This window comes from Cydia strobilella, chromosome 14, assembly GCF_947568885.1.
Source record: "Cydia strobilella chromosome 14, ilCydStro3.1, whole genome shotgun sequence".
In the NCBI taxonomy this organism is placed as follows: Eukaryota; Metazoa; Arthropoda; class Insecta; order Lepidoptera; family Tortricidae; genus Cydia; species Cydia strobilella.
Window position 1 is genome coordinate 5553802 of NC_086054.1, and position 13648 is coordinate 5567449.

Sequence of the window (13648 nt, forward strand, 5' to 3'; positions counted from 1 at the left end):
ACGAAGAATTATTAATATCTCTTGTCCAAAAATATCCTGAACTGTACGACCATGAAGATAGTAGGTATCATGATGAGCAGCGTAGGATCACTGTATGGGAGGAATGTTTGTGCACTCGTCGCTTTCTTGTTCTATCGCACTCTTCTTCTTCAAAAAGAATTTGAAACAATAGTATTTCTTCGTCCGAACTATCAATCATCGACAAACTGTACAAGCACGACCTCAGCACAGGTGCCCGTGACTTCGACTCGCTTCGATTCGTCTGTGATGAACGCACACGGAAAAAATGCGACTCGATTCAACGTGGCTCGATTCGCCGCGATTCGACTTTAATGGAGGCCAGTCTTAGGTATCAAAGGATTGATTCACCCCGCGCCGCGCCGCGCCGCTTTGTGTTTGCGTGTTGTTCGCCTACGTAGTACGATGCGTTGCCTCTTCACACACTGATTTAGACGAACGACGTTGGGAACAAATCAAGTTATTCTATCAAATATTTTCCCTCCCTTACAGAATCCCTTACGAACCCCTTATATAAATTTAGATATATGGTGTAGAACTATTAATCAGTACCTATGTAGTACTAGTGGCTCATAGAGTTTTGAATGATTCACGGTTAGTTTCACTAGACTTATATTGACCGGGATATAGACCGTGATTACCTTTTGTATTATTTGTGAGCTCCCGATATTCACACAAATGCTCACAAATAATACAAAAGGTAATCACGGTCTATATCCCGTGCAATATAAGTCTAGTGGCTCATAAGCTCAAAAAAGTACCTTTTAAATTAAAGCTTTATTGGGATTAGTCCGGTTTCCTCACAATGTTTTCCTTCACCGTAAAACATCCAGAAAGGGCAGAAAGTTCCAAGAAAATTATTGATACCCTAAAGTGTCGGCAAGCTAGCGGTAGGTATACCTTATCTATAAAAGTAGCTGGATAAATTTAGTAATGTGCTTATTTTTTAGATTTAGTTTTGGTCTCTTTGTTTGTATTTTATGTACAGTAGCGGCAAATAATCTATCATATTTTTTCAGATACATTTGCATATATATTTTTTTTATAATTTCTCCAACGATTTCGATGATATTTGCAATATGTATAGGGGCGTATGAAAACGACATTTCGATTAAGCTAGGATTCATTTTGAAAATAATTAGTTTGCCAGAGTTTTCGCGATAGCCCGGTGGGTACTAAAATGTAACAGTAAATATACGATTTAATTTTTAAACCAGAGACTAACCTATGAAATTATGTCACTATGCCTGTCACTTTCGCACTTACATACTTGTTAGAACGTGACAGGCATGTGACAGGCGATAAAAATGCGAACATGCTTAGCCCGCAGAACGTAGGTATACCCGACCCGAGAGATCGCCACGGCCGCCACGGCCGCCACGGGCGACACGCGGGACGCGGGACTTTAAGTCCGGGTTTTATTTGAATTCCTTGCATAAGTCTCGTATACAGGAAAGTTGCGCGAAACATGCTGGTGTTATGCTTCTTTTTACGTAAAGGTTTTCTTAGATGTGTGGTGTAGATATTGAAAAAAAAACGGGTACGGTAAATCCTATAATCAAAATAAGACAGAGATCGAGATTTTAACAAAACTTTTCTCGAGAATTCGAAATTTCGACCTTTGTCCTAGTCCAATTGGCCAAGACATCTAAAATATGGCGGATTTTTTAACTAAAACTTCTAAATTACCTGCTTTCATTAATACTTATTCTAATGTAAATTTTTCGCTCTGAGCGAACAGTTGTTATATGCGTTTAGACCGAAGCAGATTTTTGTATTTCTCACGAATAAATAGTACCATTTATCTCAAGAACGGAACGTTTGATTTTGTTATAGTTTTTTGTTATGACAAAAAACTATATCGATATATGTATCGATATGATTTAACTCACTAGACGGCCAAGGTACTCACACTCACAAATATCGGGACACGCCTCTATTGTCAAGGGTGTAGATATTGTTGAGCACCTTCGCCGCTTCAATATATCTGACCTGCAGCGAGTGTGGTCGCACATTCGCTGCAAAAATTGCCTATGTCAGTCACCTGAGAGCGCACCAGCGATGCTCTCAGTGGTAAAACGCAGTCGCTGTGGCCGAAATCGGCTAGGAGATGATGATGATGATGATATCTGACGGTGACTGTACAGGCGAGACACGTAGTTTAAGAAGAAGAGAATTATCCAACAGCATGAAGTGCGCCTATTGACGACGACTAGTAAATAGGTTTTTATATTGTTTATATTTTTATACCTTTTGTCTATGTCTGTCACTAGATTATATTGTTTTATATTTTGTTTAAGTTGTCAGTAAAAATCTTGTTCATGGAAGTCAGCTTTTCGTTTCTGCTCTCCTTTAAGCTATCCTATATTTAAATGTCCACAATTCCCGGACACCTATTCTTTATATTTGTTATATATGCAATAAATTATAGACATATACTTAGTTTAACTAATATATGGTTTTAATAAATATCAGGTAAACTTTTTTCATTTCATCAGCCCAAACCGAAAAGTTCACCTGATATTAGTTTCACTAAGTTTTCATTACCTACACGTATCAAGGAGGGCAATTGCCCCCTTTGACTCCTCGTAAACCACTTCGCCTTTCTGCAAAGCTAAAGGCCCCTATATCGCATCTAACGCCTCTCTAACCGCATTCAGTAACTCTTGAATAGATATTTCGGATAAATACATTCTTTGTTGTGGTAAATTGCATCATCTCGTGTCTAAACAATGAGAGAGATAAAGTAATTTAAGTTACTGGATTGCCGTCTGCGGTCTAGGGAAGGTTGGTAACCCTTTTTAGAATTAAGTCTGACTGACTCTACCTACCCTATTCAGTTGCTTTGTTTTTACAATTGGGTTTCGGATAAACATAAGATTAAAATGTAGTTTTAGGGTTCTGCTAAGCTCAGTTACTGAAAGATTCCGAAATTGTATTTTTTTCCTCATGGGAAACTTCTCACTCCTATGAGGAACAAACTTTTCTCTTTCTTGTGAAGTTTTCCAAAAAAATCCTAGCGTTTTGCAACAGTGGAACCTCGATAACAAGAATCTCAAGGGTAACGCCAAAAAGTTCGTGTTAACGAGGTTTCGTCTTATGGATTTCGACTTGGGTTTTTTATGGATTATGGTTCGTTTTAGAGAGGTTTTGGTGCGTTTAAAATATTTCGTTCGTTTATAATTTCGAGTTATAGAGGTAAAACCAACGAAACATTCGTACTACAGAGGTTATTACTTATTACACAAAGTGACACAAACACGCATAGTACCAGTCTTATTGTTTTCTTCGAATTACAGAGGTTTGTAAATTAATAAATTCGAGATATGGAGGCGATGAAATAATAATTTACGTCTTTTTTTTCGAGATATAGATGTCTAAACTTCCAAAAAGGAAAAAAGTAAAGGTACCATTCAATTCCTTACATTTTATTTAATAAAAGATTGTACTGCAACTATATACATAAACGCAATATTTCACCAACAAAAACGCAATTTTCTTGTTTTGTCCATACTTCAAGATGGGCTCTCAGTGACCTTGACGTCACGTTCACTTATCGTTTTGTTAGAAGCGTTTCGCGAGTGAAGTACGACTGTCGGACTTTGACTATCATTTCTGACTTTTGTATTGCTTTAATGCAACGGGTCCCATATAGACATTTGATCCTAAAAACAATCAACCCGATCTATTGATACCATTAATGAAAATTTGCCATCTAGACTATTGTCAGTGAGGTGTTAGTTATTGCATGAAACAGGTAAACATCAACGCGCTACGACCGACAGCTTTTTTTCATCCACATCGCCTATTATTATTAACTGCCGAAATTCGTATCTAAAATGCCTGTCGAGATCAACATAAAAAGAAATGCCTGTAAAACTTTCATTTCGTTGTAGCAACAAAAGGTTTCCGTTATCTTTCATTCCTATTCTCACCCCAAAGGGTTTTTCGAGCATACATTATTTGAATACAATTTCAATGTATTTTATTTCGCCAAAAAAACACTTATCTTGGATACTTTCTCTCTTTGTAAAGTATATGAGTAAAGAAAGCTCTTTTTTGACCGAAAACATAAAGAAAAGGCCCGGGGCCTTTTCGATCAACCCTTATCATCAGAGGGCCTACCGCGAAAACCGAAATTCGCAAATTGCGGGGATCTTTCTCTTTTACTCCAATAAAGCGTCGTAAGAGTGACAGAGAAAGATGTCCGCAATTTGCGAGCTTCGGTTTTCGGGGTTATAGCCCAGTTCATTCCTTTAACTTTTATTTCACCTCATTCAATGATATTATATAACTATAGATAGCTTTACACTCATACATAAAGGGCCCTCCACACTCGTGCGCGAATCGCGGTGCGAAGCCGCGTAGTCTGGAGCGAGCTTAAGGAGCACAAAAAATACTCCCATATTTATTTCTATACGTACGAAGAAATCTGTTATTTTTGATTAATTTTCATCCATCATCATTCCATTCATCTTTGTCATACTCGTTGTTAAACATGAGCTTGTCTCTTTCTCTTTCGGTGTGCGGAGCTCGTTAGCACGTGCACATTTCTCGCTTGACTGGTGCGGTTACTAGCTATATAGTTTGTCAAAGGACTGTCTAATTTCAAACAGAGACAGAGAGAATCATACTATCTTTGTCTTACACTAGTACTAGCACCCAAAAGAAAAGGATGAGTATAGTATTTTTTGTTCTTATTTACTGACAAGATTTGCTTGACCAACTATAGTACTCCATTAAAACAGCATCATATTCCTATAAAACGTGACCATTATGAAAATAAATATATACCTAGGCATAAACGTTAATATGATTCTCTCACGAACAAACTTACTGAAAGAAATAATTATCTTCATTACGTTTTACTGTCAATGGATATTTTAGCGAATTTAGCGCCATTGCCACAAATAAATAAAAAACAATGTGAACCGCAATTTAAGTTTTAATGAGTCTTAAGTTTTTATTATCTTTACGTGAGTTTTAAGAATTTATTGTATAAAAACGCTATAAGTATAAAAACTGTTCAACAAAATATAGGTACGGTGGAATATATAGTGCTGAAACTGCTGAAATTTACAGAAAACTTAACGTTATATTATGATTGTTTTTAGTATGGAGTTTGATAATTGATATCTACAAATTATTTAAAAAAAGCGTTGCTTGAATATGCACATTCATTTAAAAGATTTACCATATCATACATGACCAGATTTTTTCGTGTCCACATTTTATTATAAATAAAATCAGCCATGAGCACGTGACTATAGTTGGTCAAACCAATTTGTCAGTCAGTAACAACCAGGAAAATTATACTTATCCCTTTCTTTTGGGTGCTAGTACGAGTGTAAGACAAAGATAGTATGATTCTCTCTGTCTATGTTTGAAAAGAGACAGTCCTTTGACAAACTATATTTGTTCGCATATGTTAGTTGGTTCGTATCGCATTTATACATCACATACCAATACATTTTTTACGTTTCAATTGATGTTCGTCGATAAACGTTTGTCGTCCGGGCTACGACCCCTTGTACAGCTACAGACTAATTAGTTTTTGAAAATGCTTCGACGCAAATTTGATTTATATCATCGTTAACTAAATAGCAAAGCAACGTTCAAAAAGCGTCGACACGAGTCACCTTACCCTTCAACGTGTATTTTATTTACTCAACAAATCCTGCTTTCACGTACAATTCGGCCCCAATTTTTATTACGATTGGTTGTTTGACTAGTTGATTGGACACATTGGGTATCTTGCTCGGTCAAACATACTGGCGTGACTGTGGTTCTTTTATATATTGATACATCGGTAACTTAGTTTTTAGGTTCCGTGCAAAAATAGTGCAAATAAATCAATTGTCAGAAATGTCGTCTAAAGCCCGTGGGGCGTCTCTTCTGTCAACTGTTCCAGCATTGCGCGGCGCAATTTGCGCCCAAGAAACAGATTGCATAACTATGGCTACGTAAAAAATACTACAATATTGCCCTTTCAACATAACTTTGCCCACCGCGTCACAGTTCATTTTATGATATCAATTGAATGTAAAAATAAGAATAATTAAATAACGATTTTTTTAATAAATAATAAATTAACTAAAATTATTAAGTGGCTGTTCGATTTGTTCTTGTGGCGCTTTCTCCTCCAGCAATGCGTGCTTTCCTAGCTCGCCAGGAATGAGGAGTTTTGTGGCAGTTCTTATAAAGTTAAAAATTCTATCCAGTGCACGTGCAGGAATCACATCAGACAGTACGACGAGACGAACGAACCGCCGCCGTACAACTTCGTATAAAGTGGCACAGTACTCTACATTAACAACAGTAAGTAAAGCCTCGGTGTGATATCGCTCGTCGCTAATGCAGGTAACAGTTGTTTACGTCTTCATGTATTATTTGTGTATCCACACATTTATTCTTTGGTTGTGCAATAAAGAGGATTTGTCAGAGGGTTTGTTTGTGTGTTTGTTGTGTTGTTGTTGTTTGTGTTTGTTGTTTGTGTGACTTTAAAGTCGCGTTTTGTACACATAATTAATGTCATTACCGGGTCTAACGCGATTAAATTTCATTATTATTTAATCGCGTTAGACCCGGTAATGACATTAATTAGGATTTGTATTGTATTGTAACAGTGGTGACCGCCACGCAATTGTTAATTTACATATGTACAATCAGCAATGTCAGGATTTATAGTAGCGGATGAAACAACGCGCCAAAATAATCTGAACTTTTCCAAATACAGAAGAATCTCTACAGTTCACTGTCCAAAGTATCTGTTAGGGTACATTGTACAGTCAATTATTCGACATGTAGAGATATATCTATTTTTGTCAGGTTGTTAGAGAATAGAGATAATTTTGACGCGTAGTTTGATCCGCTACTTTGAATGTTGACTGTACTAGCCTCCTCCATCGATTAGTAGTAGATATTGGTAATAACTTTTTCACCTCAGCAGCCTACTTTACTCACTCCCTGGAGTGAGGAAAGTCGAGGGAGTGAATCAAAGTAGCTTTTTAATTTAGTGAAGGCCATGAACTGTCACTTCATACTTTTATTACAATTCGTTTTTTTTTTTTCTCTTTATTATTCTGTGTAATTCGAAATACATTTTAACCTTTAATATGTTCTCACTACTGAGGTGAAAAATTATGTGTGAAACACGAGAACAAAGTTATTTTACATCTCGTTTTTTTGAGTCCCGAGAAAGCGAAAGATTCTATAATTGAATCACGAGCGAAGCGAGTGATTCTAAGTTTGAATCTTGAGCGTAGCAAGGTTGATAAACACTCGCAAGAAAAACCAACTTTACTCTATTGTTGCACAAATAACTATTAACCCTATTTTAACCGTCACAGGTGTTGATAAAAAAATTCCGTCTTTGTGGAACTTTACAACTTAGTTCAACACAACAATGAAAAGGCTTAAAACGGCAGTTTTGCATACTTCTTTTACCCGTAATTTTAAACTAACACAGGACTTAATCGCGTAAAAACTTACGTTTATTTATGGCCTGCCGTTTTGAACGTGACGTTACGTTCGTGGTCACAGGCAGACTGGCTAGGAATTGTATCAACACCTTGCTGCGCGGGTTTTGCGAACTACCCGCACTTGACCTTGATTATTAACTTGTACGCTATCCCCTGTCCCTCATATTGATTGAAATTTCGATGTTTTCTGATTTCAATTGCTTTACGTACTTTCCTGCTGTAGCCCCCGGAAAGTGTATTTTACATTTTACCCGTGTAAACACATCTTCTTTTTATATTTCAAAACCTTTAAAACAAAACATGTTTATCACTATAAACATAAAACGTTACACGCAAGAAACATAACTATTCTCCATTACAAGGTGTACTGTGGCATGTGCCGCGGTTTTTAGGTATTAAGGAGTTGGCCAAAGTTATGTAGAGTTAATTAATTTACCAGTTTGCATGAAACTAGTCCTCGAGAAAGTAGTGCAAGTGCCTTTATCAGTACAAAGGCACTCGCACTACAGCCAGAATGAACTGCAAAAGTTCATTCAAAGGGAATTTGCTTGAGGAATTAATTATTTATTAAAAGAAACTTTGGTATTTAGCAGAGTGCAGTTAATCTGATAGTAAAAACACTAGTTTCGTGATGAGATTGCAGATGAGTGACAACAGACAGCTATACAACTCAAAAGGGTGTCACATTTATGTGGCGCAATATGTTTATTACTCTTTTTATGTGCAAATAAATGATTATGATTATTAAATGCAAGCATACACATATGTAACCTCCAATATTTTTCACCACACTAGCTCGTAATGCCTCTATATACCTACTAAAAACTGCTGAGAAGTTGCATTTTATCCACAAGAGTGGCAAAGTAATCTGATAAAAATATTATGTTGTTTCCTCGTGCTGGCTGGTAAAATTGACTTTTAAGTGATGATTTTGAATCATATATATTTTCTCCAATGCGCTCGGAAACGTTCACTTTATTGTAGCAAGAATAGTACGGGAAGTTCTTCTTTATGATCAAACTCAACTCAAAAAAACATTATTGTCCTGTTTTAGCGGACGGGAAGGTAAAAAACAATACAGTAAAGGCGGAATTTCACCAGTGTGTGGAACTGTGTAGCACTGTGCGGCACAAGCATTTTTGTACTGAATATGGTTGTTCCGCACAGTGCCGCACACTGGTAGAATCCCGCCTTTACTGTATTGTTTTTTACCTTTTAAAAATATGCACCCACTAAGAAAAGTAAATCAAACAGCCAATTATTATTACCTATATAGCCGCGTCTACACAGGTCAGCAGTCATTTCAAGCTATAGGATAGGAAGATAAACCAACTTAAAACATGTCTCGTTCTTACAAGACCGCCGTGTATGATCGTGCGAATACTGCTTAACTTTTCAGGATTTTCCTCAGGTTATCCTATAGATAGGTTAGGTTAGGTTTGTTTTATAGCAATCCTGAAAAGTTACGCGTTTCTGAGAAAAAACAAATTATGATTAACGAAAATGTGGACAAACAATACATTATGACTTAAAACTAAGTGAAACAATAGAGACCCTTTTATCCCTTTCCTTTGTTAACAATCTTCTATATGCTAATAGCTCCAGTTTTAGCCCATTGTGACGGAAGGGTAACTACGGAACCCTACACTGAGCATGGCTCGACATGCTCTTGGCCGGTTTTCTTTAGTATCTTATCTCATCTTGGCATCTCAAATCGTAAATTCGTATTCATATCTTCGTATTGTACCATTAAATCCTCTTGTATAGTCCGTGCCCCCTTTTATTAAAGGTAACGTTCCGAGAACAACTGCAACTGCATTACTGTTGCAGTTGTTGCAGTGAGGTTCGCCTCTGTATTGCTGCCGCGTTCATGACGTCCATTCCGTCACTCATTATCAAGGATACAGCTGCGGCAATAACGACTCCGCAAAAGTAAACAGCAACAAAAGTCCGAACCGAGACCTGCCGACCTAGCCAAGGTGACAATCGCTACGACAACGAAATGCTTTGTGTCTCTATCACTCTTCCATATTAGTGCGACAGTGATAGTTGCGTTTCGATTGCTACGGAGCGTAAGCAAATGGCATGTTGGCTACACGACCTGTTCGATCGTGTGGAAGGTGGTCCGCCGTACATCCATTAAGGATGCGGTTATAAATGAGAGCGAGAAAGAAATATGCTGTCTGGACCAAGGTCGCGGTTCAGTACGCCCGTCTGTAACAGCTTTAATGCAGCTGACAACCGAACGTCACCTTAACGTTGTTATGAGGTTGGAATAACCAGCTTTACGTCAAATCAAATGCTATATCTCATTTGATGTCTGTTTTATGCGTCTGCTGAGATCAACGCCTTATTTCTAAGCCTCGTGGCTGCCGTAGCAATAATGGGTATGGTGAGGTCTCGTTTGCACGTTTAGCGACACGTGAGAGAGAGCTATCATGTCGTTGGAAATACGATAGTAAAAAGGGGAGCGCGTGACAGGTTATGTGTGAATTTCCAGTTGCAGTACGGCAGAATAATATAAATAATAAATAACGATGTAGTATTTACTATAAACTGAACATCAAGACCAAAAAATCTACGACACATACGTCACTGTCAAAAGTGTCAAAGTCCCTTTTGGATTTGTTAGATGAGTTTCCCAAACGCAGTTATTCCTTGCAGATAATTTTCTTTTCGCCGTTATTCATAGTCGCAAATTTTCCCACTTTTAATTTCCCTGTCTTACTATTTCACGGTAGCGACTTTTATGATCGCATTTGTTCACAAACGCATTTTTTCACATTCGTTTTAATACTCTGTAGTATATTGTTTGCTTGCTATATTTCCCTAAACCAATTTTTTACATGCTTGAATTTGTCTACAAAACGCGTTTTTTTACATTCGTTTTATTACTCTGTAGTATATTTTTTGCTTGCAATATTTCCCTAAACCAATTTTTTACATGCTTGTTTACAAGCACGTTTTTTTACATTCGTTTTATTACTCTGTAGTATATTTTATTATGTTTTGATATCCTAATAATAGATAGCAGTGCCACCTATAGATAGCAGCGCCTAGATATAGAAACTCTTTGGTTCTGGGTTCTATTAGAACTATGTGACTGTTGTCTAATTTGAATATGGAATATTTAAATATATTGCTTTTGCTATTCTGCACACGATAATGGTGGTTTCATTATAGGTTATGTCCCAGTAAAATTGTATTTATTCTCGCAATAAACTTGCATTTTAGTGCTGGATAAGTTTTTGCAGTTTGAGAATATACTGCGCTAATAAATTAGTGAAAAATGTCGACTTCGAATACTAATTATGTCGTGAGTATGCCAAAACTTAAAGGTCGTGAGAATTATGCAGAATGGGCTTTCGCCGCGCAGAATTTTTTAGTTCTGGAAGGGTCTTCAGAGTGCATCGTAACCACGAAGACAGAAGAAGCTGTGACTGACGCGAAAACCAAAGCCAAATTAATCTTAACGATTGACCCGTCGCTTTACGTGCATATCAAAGACATACAAAATTCGAAGGAGCTTTGGGTAAAACTAAAGCAGTTGTTTGATGACTCAGGATTCACAAGAAGAATCAGTTTGCTGAGAAATCTCATTTCCATTCGTCTAGAAAATTGTTCGTCGATGACGTCTTATGTCACGCAACTCATAGAAACCAGTCAAAAATTAAGTGGAACGGGCTTTAACATTAATGATGAATGGGTCGGATCGCTACTTTTAGCAGGATTATCCGACAAATATTCGCCGATGATAATGGCGATCGAGCATTCAGGTATTTCTATAACAGCTGATGCGATCAAAACCAAACTGATGGATTTAGAAGAAGACAGTGGCGACGTAAGTGGAGCTTTTGCGATGTTTCGTAAAAATAAGTTTGGTCACAACACTAGCGGGACCAGAGACAACAATGCTCATACGTCAACGTCAAAGCCAAACTCAAATTACTCAAAACAAAAGGCGATTGTTTGTTACAAATGCAAGATGCCCGGCCATTATCGTAATCAGTGCACGGAAAGAAAAGCTGATAAAAGTCCGACAAATATTAAGTCGCGAGAACGCAAACAAACAAATGCGTTCAGTGCCGTTTTCATGAGTTGCAATTTCGGGAAGGACGAGTGGTATATAGACTCGGGCAGTAGTTTTCATCTTACTGCGAACGAAAATTGGATCAGAAACATGTCAAGCGAGCTTTCGACGACAGAAATTGTAGTCGCGAACAAACAAAAACTACCAGTGAAGTGCTGCGGCAACGTAATGATTACGACTTTGACAGATAAATGCAAATACGATGTCGTTGTTGAAAATGTTTTGTGTGTCCCAAGTTTGACAACGAATCTGTTATCCGTCAGCGAGTTGATTAAAAACGACAACACAGTTGAGTTTACTAAAGTTGGTTGCAATGTTTACAACAAAATAGGAGAGCTTGTTGCAACAGCGTGCTTGATAAATGGAGTATACAAGTTAAACGTCAATCAAGTGTTGGGAGCTGCTGCAATGGTGTCGGGAGAGACGTGGCATCGCCGTCTCGGACATTGTAACAGTAATTACTTGAACAAGATGCAGGACGCTGTGGAAGGGCTCACACTTGACAGTAAGGCAGATATTTCTAAGTCATCATGTACAGTGTGTTGCGAAGGAAAACTGACACGTTTACCTTTTCCACAGAGTAGCAGCAAATCTTCAGAGCTGCTCCAGATAGTACATACTGATGTCTGTGGCCCCTTTCAAAACATATCCCTTGGAGGTTCCAGATATTTTATAGTCTTTGTGGATGACTACAGTCGCATGGTCTATGTTTACTTTGTGAAGAACAAAAGTGAAGCCTTTGATTGTTTTAAGAAATATAAAGCTTTAACAGAGAATCAGATTAATAAGAAGATCAAAATTCTAAGAAGTGACCAAGGTAAGGAATTCTGCAATAAAGAATTCGATAGTTTTTTGAACAAAGAAGGAATCATACATCAGAAGACAAATACATACACACCAGAGCAGAACTCGTTAGCAGAACGCTTTAATCGCAGCTTAGTTGAAAAAGCCAGATGTCTCTTGTTTGATGCAAAACTGGAAGATAAGTTTTGGGCAGAAGCAACTAATACTGCAGCATACTTGCTTAACAGGACAGTAGCATCAGCTCTGAATGGTAAGACACCTTTTGAGATCTGGACAGGCAGAAAGCCAGACATAAGCCATCTCAGGATTTTTGGGAGTGTTGTAATGATGCATATACCCAAGGAGAAGCGGCTTAAGTGGCAAAAGAAGGCCGAAAAGGGGATTTTCATGGGATATCCAGATGCTATTAAAGGCTATAGAATTTATCTTCCTAGAACCAATGATATCACAACCAGTCGAGATGTGGTGGTGATGGAGAACCCTGTACCAGCAATTACCACAGTGGAATTTGAAGGAAAACCCATCTTGGAGAAGGTTACTGATAGAATGTCATTGGATTCAGTAGGGGATGTTCCCAATATTTTAGGTGGTGAAGAGTATAATGATGGTGATGACATTTATCAGCCAGAAGAAGAGGGATCTTCAGACTCTTCAGCCAGCAGTATAGATAGTGTTCTAGAAGTCGCTGAGATGAGAAGGTGTTCCCAGAGGCAAAGGCACCCACCAGACAGGTATGGCTTTTCAAACACTTGTGTAGGTGGAGAGACCAGTGAAGATACCTGTGAGCTTTCACTTGAAGCAGCGCTGGAAGGTCCAGAAAAAGCTCAGTGGTTGGAGGCGGTGCATGATGAATTGCAATCCTTTGAAGACAATAAGGCATGGGAACTCGCCGATGCACCCAAGGACAGCACCATTGTAAAATGCAAGTGGGTATTACGTAAAAAGTATGACAGTGACAATTCAGTGAGGTTTCGTGCTAGACTTGTAGCAAAGGGTTTCACACAGAAAGCTGGTGTAGATTACACAGAGACTTACTCACCTGTTGTCAGGCATACAACTTTACGGCTATTGTTCTCTTTAGCAGTACAGTTAGGACTGGACGTTACCCATTTAGATGTGAAAACAGCTTTTTTAAATGGTGAGTTAGAGGAAACTATATATATGCAGATACCTGATTGTTTCGATTCACCTGAGAGTTCTAAAAAGGTCTTAAAACTTAAAAAAGCTATTTACGGTCTAAAGCAGGCTTCAAGGG